This window comes from Lemur catta, chromosome 1 (assembly GCF_020740605.2).
Source record: "Lemur catta isolate mLemCat1 chromosome 1, mLemCat1.pri, whole genome shotgun sequence".
Taxonomy (NCBI): Eukaryota; Metazoa; Chordata; class Mammalia; order Primates; family Lemuridae; genus Lemur; species Lemur catta.
Genome location: NC_059128.1, coordinates 202673703 through 202686706, shown reverse-complemented (window position 1 = coordinate 202686706; position 13004 = coordinate 202673703).

Genomic DNA, 13004 nt, shown 5'->3' with positions numbered 1-13004 from the left:
CATTCTGTTCCATTGGTTTGTGTGTGTGTTTTTATGCCAGTATCATGCTGTTTCTAAAGGAATAAATGTTAATTTTATTTAGTATACATTACAGCAACAATATGCAACATTTTAAAGTTGGATAAATTTACCTTCACATAAAGGGAAAATAAAAAATTTCCCATCACATAAAGAGTAACAGTATGCTACCAGGGAGTGTTTAACAAAATTAGTACAAAATAGATTAAGTGAAAACCAAAGATAACTACAAGACACAAGATATATGTCTCAGCACTTCGTTGAGGCAGCTGGATTAAACCAGCCCTAACTGCTTTAACTGTCCTACAATACCCTTTAGCTAATTTATAATACTAAAATTTCTACCTAGTGGAAAATTATAATATCATTAACATGACATGCATTGTATGAAGACACATGATGATTGTATTCCACATGTTTAATTTGTTTCAAAGTAAACAGGCAATAACACAATAAAAGAGCTCTGTGTCACTCACTGGAAATGGATTTAAGGCAATACCACAGGTGAGTGGTACAGATCTCATTATCTGGAGAATTCTTATGTCACCCAAAAGTGAGTGCTCTGTGTAAGTAACCTGTAATACACTCATCTAACTCACCAAGCTAGACTTGTCTGAGTCATTCTTTGGTCTCTTGGATCCATCTCAGTTTGGAGAGTGGTTTTTCTATACTCTTCCAGTATTTTCCTGAAACACAATCGTAACACCCTCGTTTTGTTTTGGCTTGTTCCATTCTAGTTCTGGCTATCTGTCCTGTCTATCTATCTATCTATGTACCTATCCATCCATCTATTCATGCACACACACAACACCCCCACCTCCAGTGAAAACACTCATGCCCATGCTGTTTTAATTACTGCTTTTGGCCATTTCCATATTATCAGAAAAAATGTGTTCCCCAAAAATGTCTAAACTTTTTTCATAATTATCATTTTATTGTTTTTTTTTTGCTCTAAAACAATCAGCCTAAATCAGCCACCTGCTATTGAGCAAGATACAAACGTATATAAGGACTTTTTAAAAAAAAATTTATGTTTTTCTTTCCCCTTTGATTGTAACCTCTTTTCTTTTTTTCATCTCTGATGAATTTTGATATGGTAAAGAAAGGATAGAGCTTATCAAAAAAGGAATGACTAAGAAGATACCTAGGTTATGCCCAAGACCAAAACATTGTAAGTATTAATATAGCATTCAGTAGCCCGACTTGTGAAAGTTTCTAAGTCCTCATTACTTTAATTTGAGAAAATATGGTAGCAGAAAACACATTGCTCTTAAAATCGGTAGACCTGGGTCGAAGTTCTGACTGCCCTGTACTTGTTGCATTTGGTTTGTATTCATATCACCTCTCTGGCCTCAGTTGCCTCATCTGTAAATTGAGGGGATTAGATTAGATTTCAAATGTCATGAATGTGCAACAGAGGCAAAGGAGAGAAGCAGAAAATTTCAACTGTCACATTTCTCTAAAAGAAACAAAGAATGTGGTTGATTTTATGGCCTTTTAAAATGTATAACACTGGCTATATACTTAAGGGAAAACAAAAACTAGGCTTGTGAGGATTTAGAGATTTCAGCAGATGATTGCTGCAGATTAAGAATCTGTAGAGAAGTCACATATAACCGTACACTCCATTAAAACTTTTAATGGTGCGAGAAAGTCTGACTGAATAGATATCAACTAAGTGAAGATGAATGGAGTAGAACACGTTTATGGTTCTACATAATCGTATTTCTACATTGCATCTTGACGACTGGCTAAAGGGAATAGTTCAGATTTCTTTTCAATACCATTACATCTTAATTATGCTATTGTGAATTGAGAATCATATTCTTCAAACAAATGTCTGCAACTACATTTTGGGAGTCTTAAAACAGTAACTGAAAATATGGTACTGAGGTTGACCAAGGAACAGATTAAATAATTTAGTCGTTGTATTAAACTGTTTTGTCATAGGCTAACAAAAGATGTGTTGAAGAATTCCCTCCAGTTATTTATTTCTTCCCCCGTTACAAAATTCTGTTTGAAGTGAATTCTGTTGAAATCAATTAGCATGATGAGATTGTGGAAGCTTAATAAAGATTAACTGCTGATTTTTGCTGTGGTTATTTGTTGCTATACACATCAGATTTCACATTCAGCACCCTCACAAACTGGAAAGGCAAAAAACATGTTGGCAACTGATTTGGTAAGAAGAAAAAATATGGGTTCCAGGGTTTACATTTTGTGGGCATAAGAATTTTTTTTATTTCTTCTATTTCTTCTAATCTTTATTTCTTCTAAACTCAGTTTGTTCATTTTATGTATGGAAGTGATGATGATGATGACCATAAATTATAAATTCACAGAACTTTTGGGTGGTCAGGTGCCAAAACAGATGTAAATGTGCTTTACAAAGTACTATGCATATTGCAAGACTTCACCACTATTGAGGAAAAGCTTTTACAATGCAAGAGATAATATACCGATAGATGTTGAATAATAATACAAAAATCTCCTTTCCTTGAACAGTTAATAGAAAGCTCTGTTTGTTACAAATGCAAAATATGATAAGGGGAATCTTTTCTTTTCGGTACAAGAATTGATCATCATTAAATCTACTAAAAAGTTACTCTGTGCTATGCTTGTGCTAAGCACTTTTATTGTATTACCTCCCTTAATACTGATGCTTTGAGAGGCTAATTTATTGACTATCACACCTAGTAAGTGGTACATTTAGGATTTGAACACCTGCAGGTTTGGTTCCCATGTTGTTGCTTTCACGTCCTGCAGCATGCTGCTTTTTTTGACTTGACCCCATCTTTATCCATTAGTTGTCTTGATACTGAAAACTGCTTACCCTGCTTTTCAAAGATATTAACTCTGGTTCTGTGAATTGACAATCTAAAACAGAAAACAGATACAGTAATGACTGAAACAAACTCACACTCTAGGTTTGTGTTAGGATGGCTTCATTTTAGGAGTAAAAAATAAATTTGTATATATGGTATAGGTGAAGCGTTTAGCATATGAATAAGGTAAGGAAAATCAATAAAGGAGGGGATATGTTTATAAAAATAAGCAAAGTTACTGGCATTGTTAAGAGCATCAGAGCCAAAAGCTCTTATTTTGAATCCCAGCTAACTGTGTGTTTTTGTGTTAGTCATTTAACCTCCCAGAGTTGCTCATTTTCTTTATGTGGAAAATGAGAATTTAGAAATATTTCCTGTTTTATAGTGATATTGTGAGATTCAAATAAGCTTATCTGAGTACAAGGGGTCACAGTTTCAAAGAGTCTGAGAGGTTTTAACATAATAGGAAAATTAAATTTCCATGGTAAAAATATTTTTGTAAACATTTTTTCATTCATTTTTAGGTCTTGATTTAGATACTTTGCTTTTGTTTTTTCTTGGTAGTAATTGTCCCAATTAAACCGGCCTTTTTGTTTTTATGTGTGCAAAGCATCTCCTATGGAAATAAAATTGAAATAATGGTTCAGTTCCATCCAGAATTGTCATGTTGCAGCCATTAGCAAGCTATAGTAAAAGTTTGTAAGATATCAATAATGGATTACAATATAAATATTTATGTAGTGCTTTGAGGTAGTTAGTTTCCATCAAGCTGGGGACATGCAAAATTGAATAGATACTGACACTAAACAAGACTTTGATTAAGTGGTGGTGGCATAATCCTTTTCCAATATTAAACAAATACCATCTTTAACATTGTTTGAGATAAAGTGGGCTTTGGAAGTTTAGCAGCAGTAAAAGTTTCTTTAATAAAATATATGTTATTTTAATGGATTATGAATAGAGTACACCTTTGTAAATATCTGGTTTTTCTGCATTTACACAGTGGGTAGAAAAAAATTTGAAAAATATGATCATCTAATAATGCCTAGATATTTTGGAAATAAAAATGTAATGTATTTGTGGGGCTAGTTTTAGATGTCAACTTGACTGGATTAAGGAATATTTACATAGCCGGTGAAGCATTATTTGGGTGTGTCTGTGAGGTTGTTTGTGGAGGAGATTGGCATGTGAGTCGGTGGGCTGAGTGGGGAAGATCCCACCTCAGTGTGGGTGGGCACCATCCAATTGGCTGGGGGCCCACATAGAACGAAAAGGCAAAGGAAAGGCAAGTTTTCTCTCTCTCCTGGAGCTGAAGCACTCTTCTCCTGCCCTTGGACATCCGAACTTCAGGTTTTCTGGCCTTTGGACTCTGGAATGTGTACTAGAAGCCCCCCGGGGTTCTTAGGCCTTCAGCCTCAAAGGAAGAGTTACACCATTACCTTCCCCAGTTCTGAAGCTTTCAAACTTGGACTGAGCCATGATGCCAGCATCCCAGGGTCTCCAGCTTACAGACAGCCATTGTGGGACTTCTCAGCCTTCATAATTGCATGAGCCAAATTCCCTAATAAATCTCATCTTATCTATCCATCCATCCATCCATCCATACTATTGGTTCTGTCTCTCTGAGAAACCTTGACTAATGTAATATTTGACATCTTGTACCCAAATATAATGATTGTTATGTTAAGGCATTTGAATTGGTTTGAATAGTTTGTTTCTCTATTTCTCTCTTCTATTTTCCTACTGCTTGATTTTTCTCTCTGGGAAACTTGATTTTAAAAGGCTAGAACGTCTAAAAGAAAGTAGAAATTCTTTTTTAGTAGCCTTTTAAGAAAAGTGCTATATAAATTTCTCAGAACATAAAAGATGTCATATCTGAATCAAATATCTTCTTATGGAGTGAGATCTACAACCAAACCATCCTTGTGGTATCCCTAAAATATTATTGCAGACAAATGATGTAAACCCTCTTAGAATATTACAGATTCCTTAGGCCATAACTTTTCATTACTGTCTAAGTACTAGATATTTTATTTAACACTGTGCCAGGCACAAATATGAAGTTACATAAAACTCATGGCAAAGCCACTAAAATTTTTTTATCCCAAATGGAGATAAGGTCAAATGATTATTGCTTGATTTTTTTAAATGTCATACTAGGTATCATTTTCCTATAAGCCTATCTGAGCATCATCTGTTTGGCTAATAATCAACAAATGATAAATGTGTGGATGGTTTATGGTTCTTTGAGGTTAGAGGTTGACCATCAGAAATTAATGAGTTCTTATAATTTGATAACACTAGAAATATATTAACTCTAAAGGTGACATGGTTTTATAGCTTTGTTGAAAGTTATCCAGTTTGCAATTTACTTCAACATTCCTTTCCAGCTATTTTGTCTTTCTGTTGATTTCTTCATAAATGTGTTACATAACACTTTAACAGTGCTAACTAGTATAATAGTTATACCATATTATCCCCATTTTACAGGTGATGAAATTGTGCCACAATTCATCTTTTGTAGGCCCTCTTGCTCCTACAGAACAGCTTTGGAGAGCCAGTCCACTTAAACCTAGGTCCTACACTGTGGTGCAAACTGAGGCTCAAGCACTTTTTGTATAGGCCCTAAATTGGGAGAATAGTCGAGGATCTCTGGCAGTGGTTGGGAGCGTGTGTTCTCCTTAACAAAAATGAAGTGCTAATAACGTAGTATGCCATCAAATGGTTAAGAAAGTGTTTCTAACCAAAATCTCATTTGAAATGACAATTACCAAATGTAAGAACAAGGCTGCTGGTTCTTAATAGACTTGAGCAGTTTGTATGAGAGTGTGTCTTGAGTTTCGATTTGGTAACTCAGATGTGATCAGAATCACTGTGTAACTAATTAATGATTGGTAATCATGACACTGGGACATAAGTGTAATGTCTTGGGGTTGTTTATATGTAAACTTCAAGTGACTGGGACCAGTTCCCAGAAGGGTTTTGGCACCTTGGAGGATAGAATCTCTGCAGATGGGGGATCAACGGCTTCCTAGAGCCGAGGAGAATTGCCTTCTTCCTGGAGAAGGTCCCAGATGTTTTGCTGCCTCCATCACACTGTTGGGGAAAGAAGACAATTAGAGTAAGCGAAATGGATGATGTCACAAAATGCTGACCCTGGTGGGGTCACTAAAGGCTCTTCAGAGTTGAGATATGGCCAGTCTTACCTCAAGAGGTTTAAAAAGTTTAACACTTTGACATAAACTTCCCCCTTGTTCTGAAGCAGATGAGGATAAAGAAAACAATCCCTACAGGAGGTTTTCACAATTCTTTGAAGGGCAAGGATTAACAGTTTTTCCTGACCAAGGTTATAGAAAACTCTTATTATCAATGAAAGCAGTTTAGGGTGGGTTTTACCAAAGTCGGGACTAGAGAGCAGTTATATCCAGGATCATTATTATAATTAAGGTGAATTATGTGAATTAAATGAAGCACTGAGTAAACATTAGAAAAAAGCAACTTTCCTGAGTCTGCTTTCCTTGTTATCACAACATTCAGTTTGCTAATTGTATGAAATAAACTTCATTTTGGTTGCTTCCTTTTTTTTTTTTGAGACAGAGTCTTGCTCTGTTGCCCTGGCTAGAGTGCAGTGGCTTCATCGTAGCTCACTACAACCTCCAACTTCTGGGCTCAAGCAATCCTCCTGCCTCAGCCTCCCTAGTAGCTGGGCCTACAGGCACACACCACCATGCCTGGCTAATTGTTCTAATTTTTGTAGAGAGGAGGTTTCTTTCTTCCTCAGGCTGGTCTCAAACTCCTGGCCTCAAGCAATCCTCCCACCTTGGCCTCCCAAAGTGCTGGGATTACAGGGACGAGCCACTGTGCCCAGCTTGGTTGCTTGCTTTTAATTATTGTACATGTCAAATACTAAATGCTTTTCAGTTAAGTTTAAAAAATTTGGTTTGCCTGTCCTAAATGTCAAATTCAAAAGTTATATCACTTTAAGATAAACACTATTTAAGAATTTTAAAGAAATAGATTAAAAAGCATTGATTTTTTTAAAGTTTAAGATATTTTGATGAACATCACTTAGTTGGTGTTATTTGTATAATACTCTTTGTTTTGTGGTAAATTGTTGACAAAGTAATTCATCCTTTCTTCCATATCATAGAGGCATAACCACTGTACCACATCAAAAGCTGAGGGAAAGGTCTCATAATCAGCACTCTAACTTTCTGAGTATATTTTTGTACAGGAAAAAGATATTTATGTTTCATTAACTACTAAGATTTCCATGTTTTTATGCATTTCAAAGAGACAACATTACTGTGTTTTGTTCTCAGTGCCTGAAATGTGGAAACCTTTTGTATGCGTTACTGTGTAATGTGCCATTATCTCCCATGAAAGCTTCAGCCCTTGTAACATATGGCTAAAACTGGGCATTTGTTTCTACTCTGCTTATTCTTTTATAACACACGTGCACAGAGTTGCAAGAGAAAATGGTCTCTGTTGAAAATACACATTGAAGAATTCTTAGTTTTTCAATTTAAAAAAAAAGAGAAGAAAAAACTCCAAACAGAATGCCACACATTCAACATAAATTAAAACATTTTCATTTTTAAAGAGCCCCCTGTATCACTTAGCATGAATCAGGGAACAAATAGAGTTTCCTTGGTGGAAAGCTTTTTATTTCCAGTTTATTCACCTTTTCTTTTCCACTTTTAATCAACTGTACAAATACAAGAAGGAGGAAATTTGGCTTAACCAGAATACACTTAGGGAAATTTTAGCTTAGTTCATTGTAAACTTGACATGAGTAAATAATGTGATGTAATTACTCTTAATCTTTTACTAATAATTTGTCCATAATGAGAAAGAAAGAACTACTTTTCCTGGCACTTGTCAAACTCACTACTTCTTGTGCTTGGACCCATGTGCTAAATGGGAGAGAAACACATTTAGGGTATAGCGATAAGGGGGTATGCAATTCTCATAGCATGAGTAGTTGAGAGAACTGGAGATAGATTAGAGAAGATATGGTTGCTATCTTCAATATTTTGAGTTGTCATGGAGAATAGGGATTACGTTCATTATGGATAGCTCTCGAGCCAGAAAAAATGAGTAGAAGCCACAGAGAGCTAAGCCTCAGCTTAATATGAGAAAAATGTTGAGTCCAAATGGCCTGAGGAAGGAACAGACTGCCTTTAGAGGGTATGCATTATGGATCAAGGGAAATGTGTAAGTGCTACTTGCATTCATTTGCAGGGGTGCTTTACAAGGACATTGAGTAATCAATGAGTAGTTGAGATGAATACAGTTTTTTGATTCAATAAAATATGCTTTAGTCAATATTTGCAAGTGAATTTGATCAAAATTAAGGGTACAGTTTTTCTTAAGTAAAAACCAGCCTATGAGCTTCTTGGATACTTTAGTTGCTGCAAAAGAAACAAACTGGTAGCATAGTATGGTAACAGAAGACACATATGCTCCTTTGTGCTAAGTGTAAAATCATTGAATGTAATAGGTGGATGGAATTTTTAAAATCATCAAGTCCAATGCCTTCATTTTACAAATGAGGAAATTGAGGCAAAGAAGTGATATGACTGGCACACATTCACAGAATTAGTGTTAGAGCTGGAGTTGAAAGGCAGGATGTCTGATTAACTTTAGATCTCTTTACTGCAAGAGTAGAAAAGGGTATGTGCTCTTTCCTGAATGCCACCAGCAACTGCAAGTAGTAAGCCACACTAAAAGAGAACTGTCTAGATTCATTGTGTATGTGTGTTTGTGTGTGTGTAAGTTTGCTCATTAACAAGCTGATTCTATTTGACCCCAGGATTCTTTCCTAATTGCTGTGGCTGGTGCTTGGACTTTTGCCTCTTCTCCATGCTTGGTTGGCCGTCACTTCTTGGAAGTTCTACATAAGGTTTTACAGGACCTCAAGCTATAGCATTGAGTATAGCTTTGTAAAGCTTTCCTGGGTTTAGGTACTGTTAAAAATGAGGGTAGTGTTTAAATGTGCTAGTAAGCATAATTTTTTTGTTCATACTATGGATGTTAATATGGCTCTCCTGGCATCTGCCCCGTCCTTATTCCCAAACACAGATGCATACATACACAGACACACACACACCCTTCTACTGGAATAGATAGTCAACTATTGCTGATAGCAAGAAAGATGTTTGAATATTATTGTTACTAAGGAAGGAAGGAAGGATTAAAGTTGTATTCTGTCAAAAGCATATTGAGTTATGACTCTAACACATCAAAATCTAGAATCACTCTGTCAAATGGATTCTTTGAGGCTGAGGAGATCAAATATTAGTTTATATCCCTGTTTTTTTTTTTTTGACTGTGATTTTATTGGTAAAGTATATACATGGCTAGAAGAGGTGGTCACACTTACTGATATTAAAGAAAATAAAACTGCTCTGAAAACCATGGTTTTATTCAAAAGATCTCTCTGAGTGAGAAATCTGCTGATTTTATTATTATTTCCTCTCTTGGTAGTCATAAGAGACTCAACCAATACCAAGGTGTCCTCTCATGTTTATTTCTTTGTACATGTCATGGCTTTCTGAGTAGATTAGAGCCAATTTTTTACATCAGCAACTTAATGACTGCCAAAAATTGACCATTCAATAGCCTCATTCCCAGTTTAATTGGCCGCTTGCTTCTTTTTTTCTGAGTACACAAGAGACCAATTGCACCTGCATTGAGCCTGATGGAGATTCAGAAAAGGAATATTTTAAGAATTTTGTTTTGGTCTGTGACTCATCCTTTTTCACAGGATGAAAAAAGTGACATTGTCACATTGCAACGTGGAGCAATATATTTATGATTATTTTACTTGTATCTGTAATGTAAATTTTGTTGCAAAATACAAGGTGATTTGACTCTTGAGTAACTCAGTGAATTTGTTCTTTGAATTTAAAAAGCATAATCAAAAGACTTTTCTCTAGGTTTGTAATGCAAACTCACTGAAGTGCAAGTTTATCCTTGAACACTTAAAATAAGGAAAAAAGCATGAAGCAATTGTGTACATACCCTTATAAGAAAGGATGAGCTGTTGGAATAAATGGAATGACTTTGATACTAGGGGAAATATTGCATATAAATTTTATATAATCTCATTTATATCATTATATAATTTTTTCTGACTATTCAGGAGAGTAATCATGCAGTACCTCTTGGTCAGACCTGTGAAAGCGTACCATTGGATATATTCATTGGTCAAGAAGAGAGTGTAGTTTGGACTGTACACCTCTGAGGAGCACACTTTTTATATAGAGATGAAGAGAAATAGGTCAAGTTGGGATGTGTAGGAGTTGAAATCATGTTTGCAAGCATATTTTATTTGTTAAATAGATCAGATTATATCCAATTCTTCTGCTTATAACTCTCCATTATTTAAAAGAGGAAGCCCACGTTGCTAATTTAGCATTCAAGGCCTTTCATTCTCTATTGCCAATTTTCTAGTATCATCTCTCATCAGTCCCTCCTGTGGGCTTTATGATCCAGAAATGCCAAACTATTTGCACACTCCTAGGTGCTCACCAAATCAGTGCCATGGAGAGATGCTGCTATGAGGCAAGGAATGCCAAGGTTTGCCAGGAGCCACAACAAGCTTGAAAGAGGCAAAGGAAAACTTCTCTAGAGCCTTCAGGGGAACTCTGGTCCTGCCAATTACTTTATTTTAGACTTCTAACCTTCAGAACTCTGAGAATAAATTTTTGGTGCTTTAAGCCACCAGCCTGTGGTGATTTGTGATGGCAACTCTAGGAAACTAACACAATTCCCATGTCTTTAATGGAAGTTAATGGCAAACTAAAACAGCCCACTAAAGGCAAAATCACTAATGACACAGGAATTTCATGAATAACATTTCAGTCCACCAAGGTAAGAATCATGAAACGCTTAAGACTTTGTAAAGAGTTTAGAGTGTTGTAACCTCATCCTTGATTTTTACACTGAAGTCTTATTTTACTGGCAAAGTCCTGGATTTGGTCCTTTTATGGGACCATAGTGTAATGATCATGCTTTTGATTTGGTAGAAAATAACTCCATCGTTCAACCCTGAAGTTAATTGGCTTTATTTATGCTCACTAAATTTTCTTACAAACTGGCTTATTTCCTTACCGTCTCTCTTTCTTGTAATTTTGTATCAAATACAGCTGGTAAAAAAATGAAATAAAATCAACCAACCAAACAAACAAAAACCAAACCAAACAGGTCATGCTTTTTACATCTTGTCTAAAGTTCTATTCCCCAGCTCTAAAAATTATTATATATACTTTCTACATAGTATCACATGACATTTTTGTCAAATGTTTTTCTACACCATAACCTAGGTAGTAACTTTCTCAGCTTTTCTATTTCTGCAAAAAGTGTTATTGGTAATTTGATAGGTATTACATTGAATTTGCAGATTTCTTTGGGTAGTAGGGTCATTTGAACAATATTCATTCATCCAATCCATGAACATGAGATGTATTTCAATTTGTTTGTTTGTGTTCTCTTCAATTTCTTTCATCAGTTTGTTTGTAGTTTTCATTACAGAGAACTTTCACTTACTTTGTTAAATTTATTTCTAGGTATTTTTTGTAACAATTATAAATGGGATTGTTTATTTTTTTTCGTCTAGTTTGTTACTTGTGTAGAGAAATACTACTGATATTTGTATTTTGATTTTGTATTCTTTAACTTTACCGAGTTTGTTTATAAGTCCATAAAGTTTTTTTGGTGGAGTCTTTAGGTTTTCTATATATATAATCATGTCATTTGCAAAGAAGGAAAATTTGATTTCCTCTTTTCCAATTTGGGTGCCCTTTATTTCTGTCTCTTGCCTGGTTACTCGGGCCAGGACTTCCAGTCCTATACTGAATAAGAGTAGTAAAAGCGGGCAATCTTGTCTTTTTCCAGTTCTTAGAGGAAAGGTTTTCAGGTTTTCTCCATTCGGTATAATGTTAGCTGTGGATTTGTTGTATATGAACTTTATTGTGTTGAAGTATATTCCTTCTATGCCTAAATTATTGAGAGTTTTTAATCATGAAGGGTTGTTGAAATTTATCAAAATCTTTTTGATGTGTTGTTGGATTTGGTTTGCTAGTATTTTGTTGAGGATTTTTACATCTATGTTTATGAGGAATATTGGCCTGTGGTTTTTTTTGTTTATTGTGTGGTTTGTTATCAGGGCAATTCTTTCATAAATATATTAACTAATCCTTTCCTTGCACAGGTACTAATGTTTGGGTTTGTTTGTTTGTTTGTTTGTTTGTTTGTTTGTTTTAACCTTACACATCCAGGACCAGTAAATTATCTCTACTATTAAATTTTTCAGTTAAGTAATAATTACTTTTAAAAATTGATTTAGTTGATATGAGTCCTAAAACCTTCATAGAGTGTTTATATTGATTTGCTTACTATTTTCAATATAATTTTTAAAGTTCTGAAAATAAACAATTCTGTAGTTTTACTGTTCCTAAATTTAAAACTTTAATTACAATACTGGAAACTAAACTTCTGCATTTGTCTTGTAGCAGCAATTTCCTAAAAGTTGCTATTCCAAAGGAAGCTGGGGAAATTAGGTTAAAATTGACTTTATGACTAACAGTTGCCTGTTCCCTCCTGTAGAAAGGCAATTAAATTATTCTGATGTACTGTCTCAGGGATGGACATGCTTGAAGCTCTGACTTGAGTGGGGCAAAGGCAATATGTGTAACCTAAACATTTGTACCCCTGTGATATGCTGAATTTAAAAAAATAAGAAATAAAAAAAGGTTAGAGTTTGAACATCCTTATCTATGTCTATTTGCAAATATCTCTATACTAGACATTTAAATAGTATTTCAGGAGAGTAAATAATCCCTGAATCTAGTAACTTAAAAAAAATCTTTTTTTAGATGACAAATAAATTGAATATCTTCTCTGAATTTAATAGAACTTTTTTTATTTGCTTCATATCATTTCCTTTGGAAAAATAGATTAAAAATATCCTATATTTATAGCAAAGTAAGATGAATTGGCACTTTAAAAGCATCTTTCTTGATAATATAACCTTAGTTTTGGTTAATGAAAATATACTTACAGAGGAATCTAAATGAAAATTAGGAAGTATTTTATGATCTAACTTTAGAAGTGTTTTATATAAGTCAGCTCAAGCTGAGCTATGGTAAGTTTTGC